This window comes from Rhopalosiphum padi, unplaced genomic scaffold, assembly GCF_020882245.1.
Source record: "Rhopalosiphum padi isolate XX-2018 unplaced genomic scaffold, ASM2088224v1 scaffold1, whole genome shotgun sequence".
Taxonomy (NCBI): Eukaryota; Metazoa; Arthropoda; class Insecta; order Hemiptera; family Aphididae; genus Rhopalosiphum; species Rhopalosiphum padi.
In genome coordinates, this window is record NW_026869996.1 from 942,498 (window position 1) to 949,997 (window position 7,500).

General features: G+C 64.1%; 1 non-coding gene and 1 pseudogene across 1 annotated transcript in view; both read right to left on the reverse strand.

The window, feature by feature from the left end:
• The window catches only part of LOC132931471 (large subunit ribosomal RNA), a 4,197-nt gene extending 3,445 nt beyond the window's left edge, over positions 1-752 (reverse strand). The window contains exon 1 of the ribosomal RNA XR_009662648.1: positions 1-752. This exon is cut by the window's left edge and continues 3,445 nt beyond it. This is a non-coding gene — a ribosomal RNA (large subunit ribosomal RNA).
• Positions 753-1,127: 375 nt separating this feature from the next.
• Positions 1,128-1,286, reverse strand: LOC132931497 (5.8S ribosomal RNA; annotated as a pseudogene).
• Between the last annotated feature and the right edge of the window lie 6,214 nt (positions 1,287-7,500).

The following is a 7,500-nucleotide window of genomic DNA, read 5'->3' on the forward strand; positions in this document are numbered from 1 at the left end:
GGACTCCTTGGTCCGTGTTTCAAGACGGGTCGGAAAGTAGCCCGAAACTCGTCGCCGACCGACGGGACCCCGCCTGCGACGGGGCCCGCGTCGACGGTTCTTGCCGTCGGGCGAGCCGACCAGGAGCACCGGGGTTCGGCGCGAACGGTCCACGCCGAGACGCGACCGCCGCGACGAACCGCCACCCGGGCCCTTCGGCCGGCGCCCAACGAGTCGCGACGTCCGCTAACCGAGCGAAAGATCCGGCCGGCGGTTAGACCGACCGTGAATTCGCCCGGCGGGGACTCGCGGGCTCTGTCCGTTTACACCCGAACGGTTTCACGTTCTTATGAACTCTCTCTTCAAAGTTCTTTTCAACTTTCCCTCACGGTACTTGTCCACTATCGGTCTCGTGGCCGTATTTAGCCTTAGATGGAGTTTACCACCCGCTTCGGGCTGCACTCTCAAGCAACCCGACTCGAAGGCGCGGTCCGATCCCGGAAACGCTGTGACGGCCTCTACTGGCCTGGCACCATCTGCGGGCCATGGCCCCGTTCAAGGGAGACTTGGACCGTCACGTGCGCCCCGGCAACGAGGCCGGCCCGTACGCCACAACTCCCATACGTGCCGCGACACAAAAGTGCGCGGCGGGATTCGGCGATGGGCTTTTCCCTGTTCGCTCGCCGCTACTGGGGGAATCACGGTTGTTTTTCTTTTCCTCCGCTTATTAATATGCTTAAATCCGGCGGGTAGTCCCGCCTGATCTGAGGTCGGAACGTATCGGTGTGTTTGTGTTTTTTTTCTTAACACGGCAGCCTGCGGTCCGCGCTCCGTCCGTACGGCGACCGTCCGCGTCCGCTTCTCGGAAGCCGGAGAGGTGTCTCTAGGACTCTCAGCCGACCCGGCCGCGCTCATCGCGCGGCGGGCGGACGGGGGACGTGCCGTTTACGGCGCGAGAACCCGTGACTGTTTGCCGTCACAACTTGGGCGGACGACCGGAGGCGGGCGCCGTCGCCGTCGCCGCGAGGCAGACGGCGGGGCGTCGTTCCCCGGTCGAACCGCCAATCTCGCGCAGCCGGAGCGGCCCGACGGTCTCCCCGTCGGACGCCTGCCGGCGGGCGCATCGGTCTGGCCGAGTATCCGGTATACGACCCTCAGACAGGCGTGGCCCGGGACCCGCGGGTCACCGAGGCCGCAATGTGCGTTCGACTGGTCGATGTTCGTATAACCTGCGGATTACACGACGACGCGGCAGATAGCTGCGGTCTTCATCGATCCACGAGCCAAGTGATCCGCCGTTCGGGGTCGGGTGTTTTTTTTTTTTGTTTGTCGACGAAATTTCTGCGCCACGCGTGCGCGCGGCGCAAGGTCTTTCGACGGTAACCATCTTTCGGTCGACGCTTGGTCGGGGGTCGCGGCGCGCGGGCGGTCGGCGAGCTAGTCGCGAGCGCACGCGGCCACGGGGTCGGATTAGGCGCGCGCGAGACCGGCGTGGGACGCCGGTGCCGCGGGCCCGTCTCTAATGATCCTTCCGCAGGTTCACCTACGGAAACCTTGTTACGACTTTTACTTCCTCTAAACGGCCGAGTTCGGTCATCTTCCCGGTCGCGCGACGACCCAGCCCCCGAGGGGGCCGAATAACGCGCGTCCAGTCCGAAGACCTCACTGCGGTCGTTCAATCGGTAGTAGCGACGGGCGGTGTGTACAAAGGGCAGGGACGTAATCAACGCGAGCTGATGACTCGCGCTTACTGGGAATTCCTCGTTCACGTGGAAAAATTGCAAGCCACGATCCCTAAGCACGAAGGAGGTTCATTACCCGGAAGCCTGTCGGCCCAGGAATGTTAACACACGCTGATTCCTTCAGTGTAGCGCGCGTGCGGCCCAGAACATCTAAGGGCATCACAGACCTGTTATCGCTCAGTCTCGTGCGGCTATTTTCGTCCGCCGCCTGTCCCTCTAAGAAGAGTTTAAGCTCCTGGGAGCCGGCGGTAGCCCTAGTAACGTATCGTGATCCGCCGGCGACGGCCGCGAACACGGCGCGCTTCACCGCGGAGCCCGACGCACGACTGACGCGCGCCGACCAGAGGTTGCCCCCCGGCCGACACACGCCCGCCGCACGCAGGGACGCGGATGGCGCGGCCGCGCCCGACGACCGCCGTGGACGACGGGCGAACGCGTTCGGGGATACCGGGCCGAGCCGACGGAGACGCGAACACGGACGGCCGAAACCGCCCGCGCCGCGCCCACCGCCGACCCGGGTTTACCCGCCTAGTTAGCAGGACAGAGTCTCGTTCGTTATCGGAATTAACCAGACAGATCGCTCCACCAACTAAGAACGGCCATGCACCACCACCCACCGAATCAAGAAAGAGCTCTCAATCTGTCAATCTTTCCGGTGTCCGGGCCTGGTGAGGTTTCCCGTGTTGAGTCAAATTAAGCCGCAGGCTCCACTCCTGGTGGTGCCCTTCCGTCAATTCCTTTAAGTTTCAACTTTGCAATCATACTTCCCCCGGAACCGAAAAGCTTCGGTTTCCCGGAAGCTGCCCGCCGGGTCGTTAATGAAACGCCGGCGGATCGCTAGCTGGCATCGTTTACAGTTAGAACTAGGGCGGTATCTGATCGCCTTCGAACCTCTAACTTTCGTTCTTGATCATACGAGAACGTACTTGGCAAATGCTTTCGCGTCAGTTCGTCTCGAGACGATCCAAGAATTTCACCTCTAACGTCTCGGTACGAATGCCCCCGCCCGTCTCTGTTGATCATTACCTCCGGTCCCGAAAACCGGCCCGGCGGGACGCGCGGGCGACTGGCGCCCGCGGCCCGGCGGCCCGCGCACGGAAACGCCCCGGAGGGCGATTTCGCGCGCCCGCGAAGGGCGGAGATGCGCGGGACCGAGGTCTTGTTCCATTATTCCATGCGACCAGTATTCAGGGCCTTTTGACGAGACGGCCGTGAAGCCGCCCCGCCAGATTTGAGCCTGCTTTGAGCACTCTAATTTGTTCAAAGTAAACGTGTCGGCCCGCCGACGGCACTCGGTGAAGAGCACCGCGCAGCAAGATTGGAGTAGGCGGCCGCCGTCGTCGAACCCCGACGGCCAAGCGACGCGTGGCCGCGTGGCGCGCCGGAAGCACGAGACACGTGTCCGCCTGCCGACAATACGTCCGGCCGACGTGCCGGTAACTAACACCCCGAGACGGCTGACGAGCGCGACGACGGCCGCGCCGACGGGACACGTGGTCCCGCGACACGACCGGCCGCGACACGCCGGACCGCCAGGGTGGTCCGGCACCGCCCAGACACAGATCCGACTACGAGCTTTTTAACCGCAACAACTTTAATATACGCTATTGGAGCTGGAATTACCGCGGCTGCTGGCACCAGACTTGCCCTCCAATTGATCCTCGTTTAAAGGTTTTAAAGTGTTCTCATTCCGATTACGGGGCCTCGGATGAGTCCCGTATCGTTATTTTTCGTCACTACCTCCCCGTTCCGGGAGTGGGTAATTTGCGCGCCTGCTGCCTTCCTTGGATGTGGTAGCCGTTTCTCAGGCTCCCTCTCCGGAATCGAACCCTGATTCCCCGTTACCCGTTACCACCACGGTAGGCATGGAACCTACCGTCGACAGTTGATAAGGCAGACATTTGAAAGATGCGTCGCCGGTACGGAGACCGTGCGATCAGCTCGAAGTTATTCAGAGTCACCAGGTCTTTGCGCGGGCCGCGATCGGGACGCGCACGAAGCGCGCCGCGACGGGCCGGTTTTGATCTAATAAAAGCGTTCCTCCCGCACGCGACACCCGAGGGCGCCGCGACGGTCGGAACTCTGTCGGCATGTATTAGCTCTAGAATTACCACAGTTATCCAAGTAACTTGGGTACGATCTAAGGAACCACAACTGATTTAATGAGCCTTTCGCGGTTTCACCTTAATGCGGCTTGCACTGAGACATGCATGGCTTAATCTTTGAGACAAGCATATGACCTACTGGCAGGATCAACCAGGGATCTCGGTTTTACAACAACTGCGCCCCGTGTGACGCGCGCGCTGACGCACGACGCGACACCCGGGACGCGTGCTTCCGAGCGCCGGTCCGCCCGGGGGCGGGCCGACGCCGAGGGCGGTCGCACGACAGCGAGACCGCTGGGGTCCCGGCGTGCGACCGACCGCGGTTCGTGTGAGAATACGAGGGCCCGACGGGAGCGCTGTGGACACGCGCGGGCACCCGACCCCGACCGCAATCGCCGCGGCCGTGATGGCGTTGGCTAGAGCGGCCGACTTGTGGCGGGCGCCACACGCGATACGCACCCGTCGCAACGTAACTCGCGTTGACGAGAGTTGAGGGAGACCGGCGGACCGCCGTCCTGTGCGGACGGCACCCGCCGGAATCGCCTCTCTCGCCCGTTTTGTAAAGGTCCCCAGCCGAGATCGTGGGGGAAGCCGGGACGCGACGCGAAGTCCGTCGTCCCGGGGCTTCGCCCCGGCGACCGCCGGGCACGGCGACGATGGCCGGCCGCGGCGGGAATGTTCTGGCGTCGAGAGTTCGTATCTTGCGAAACGGTAACGGGAGTCGTCATCGGTTGAGCGATGTGTGTCGCGCTGCCGACCCACCGGTAGGAGGGCCCGCAGCGCCAGTCGAGGTTTGCCACTCGGCGTGCGAGATGGGTCGGTCGCCGAAACGTGGACGGATACCAACTCGGCGCCGATGCCGGGCACGCCCCTCGCCAAGAACTGGCGGGGCGAGAACGGCACGGCCTGAGTTGGACGCGTCGGCTTTCGGCGTCGCCCGTGGCTTTGCTGTCGTGTACCGTGATCGGTGATCCGACGGCCGGCTGATCGCCGACCGACCGACCGGGCCGCTCACAAATATACAAAAACTCGGGTCCAACCGTCCGCCATGCAAAACCGCACGTGCGTAGCGGTCATCGCGCCGGGACGCGGTCCACGCGTCCATGACGGTGCGTAGCGGTGTCCGGGTACTCGTGTCGACGCGCGTAGCGGCGTGCCGAGGTCGGACCGTAAACTGAAAAAATGTCGAAAACCCTACGACCGATATCACTTTCGGATAGGTTTAGACGATTCCGACGAGAATACCTCTGAGGTTCGTCGACGTAAAAAACAACCGGTAACGAGTTATTCCGCTGGCAACGAAAAGAAGTTAAAAATTCGATTTCGACGTCGGCCGAACTCGAAACGCCCGGGATGCCGGTACGTGACCTACCCCGACAACCGCGGACTACCGCGTTACTCGATCCTAGAAAATTTTTTTTTTCCAAATCTAAACCCGTCGCGACGGCCGTACCCGCCGCGGCACCGGTACGGACGACGACCGCCGTGCCCGGACCGCGGAGGTCGGACTCGGGGAAAAAAAAAAATTTTCAATCTCGACGCGTCCGCCGTGGACCGACGCGTACGACGCGTACCCGGACCGTAGGGTCAGGCGTCCGGAGAGCCGCGGGAAAAAAAAAATTTCGACACGGCAGAGGTGCCGCGCTCCGCCGGCGACGCGATACGGGCACAGGGCAAGCGCCACGGTCGGTCCGCGGTCCTCCGGGTGACTTACGGGGAAAATGAAATTTCACACCGCCTACGCCCCCGTGCGCCGAGGGTTACCGGGGACCGGACGACCGCTCCGCCGGGGCCGCGGTCGGGGTCCCGGGGAAAAAAAAAAAAAAATTTTTAAACTCGACGCGACCGCCGCGACCGACGCGTACGACGCGTGCCTACACCGACCGTGGGCGCCCGGATCGCCGGAGGAGGAAAAAAATTTTCGACCCCGGCCGAGGGGCAGCGCTCCCGCGGGCGACCGCCGGGGTACCGGGCGACCCGCGGAGAAAATCAGATTTCGCCGTCAGCGTGCCGTGCCCGACGGGGAACCGGCGAACCGACGACCGCACCGCCGGGTCGGAGAAAAAAAAAAAAAAATTATTTTTCATCCCGAGTCCCGCGCGGTCGACCGACGCGAACGGACGCGTGCCGCGACCCACGGCGGGCGTCCGGGAGCGCAGGTGGAGAAAAAAAATTTTTCGGCCCGTCCGGGCGACGACGGCACGGCGCTCGCCGGTCGCGGTTCCCGCGGGAAACTTCGCCGGGGACGACGTCTCACGGTCCCCGCGGCTGACCCGGCGCCGGCGAACCCAACACCCGGCGGACCTTAGCGGTCCTAAGAGCGCGCCCCGTAGACGTGGTGCGTAGCGGTACGCACCAAATACTCACGCCGTGCGTAGTGGTGCCGCAACTCCCTCACTGTCCTTATCCTTTTCCCGGGCACGGGCGACCCCGAGTACCGGGACCCCTCGGGAGCCGGCCGACGCGTACGGTCCGCGGTCCCCGGGCCCGCTACCCGGCGGGATCCGATTCCGCCGCCTACGCCCCCGTGCGCCGAGGGTTACCGGGGACCGGACGACCGCTCCGCCGGGGCCGCGGTCGGGGTCCCGGGGAAAAAAAAAAAAAATTTTTAAACTCGACGCGACCGCCGCGACCGACGCGTACGACGCGTGCCTACACCGACCGTGGGCGCCCGGATCGCCGGAGGAGGAAAAAAATTTTCGACCCGGCCGAGGGGCAGCGCTCCGCGGGCGACCGCCGGGGTACCGGGCGACCCGCGGAGAAAATCAGATTTCGCCGTCAGCGTGCCGTGCCCGACGGGGAACCGGCGAACCGACGACCGCACCGCCGGGTCGGAGAAAAAAAAAAAAAATTATTTTTCATCCCGAGTCCGCGCGGTCGACCGACGCGAACGACGCGTGCCGCGACCCACGGCGGGCGTCCGGAGCGCAGGTGGAGAAAAAAAATTTTTCGGCCCGTCCGGGCGACGACGGCACGGCGCTCGCCGGTCGCGGTTCCCGCGGGAAACTTCGCCGGGGACGACGTCTCACGGTCCCCGCGGCTGACCCGGCGCCGGCGAACCCAACACCCGGCGGACCTTAGCGGTCCTAAGAGCGCGCCCCGTAGACGTGGTGCGTAGCGGTACGCACCAAATACTCACGCCGTGCGTAGTGGTGCCGCAACTCCCTCACTGTCCTTATCCTTTTCCCGGGCACGGGCGACCCCGAGTACCGGGACCCCTCGGGAGCCGGCCGACGCGTACGGTCCGCGGTCCCCGGGCCCGCTACCCGGCGGGATCCGATTCCGCCGCCTACGCCCCCGTGCGCCGAGGGTTACCGGGGACCGGACGACCGCTCCGCCGGGGCCGCGGTCGGGGTCCCGGGGAAAAAAAAAAAAAATTTTTAAACTCGACGCGACCGCCGCGACCGACGCGTACGACGCGTGCCTACACCGACCGTGGGCGCCCGGATCGCCGGAGGAGGAAAAAAATTTTCGACCCGGCCGAGGGGCAGCGCTCCGCGGGCGACCGCCGGGGTACCGGGCGACCCGCGGAGAAAATCAGATTTCGCCGTCAGCGTGCCGTGCCCGACGGGGAACCGGCGAACCGACGACCGCACCGCCGGGTCGGAGAAAAAAAAAAAAAAATTATTTTTCATCCCGAGTCCGCGCGGTCGACCGACGCGAACGACGCGTGC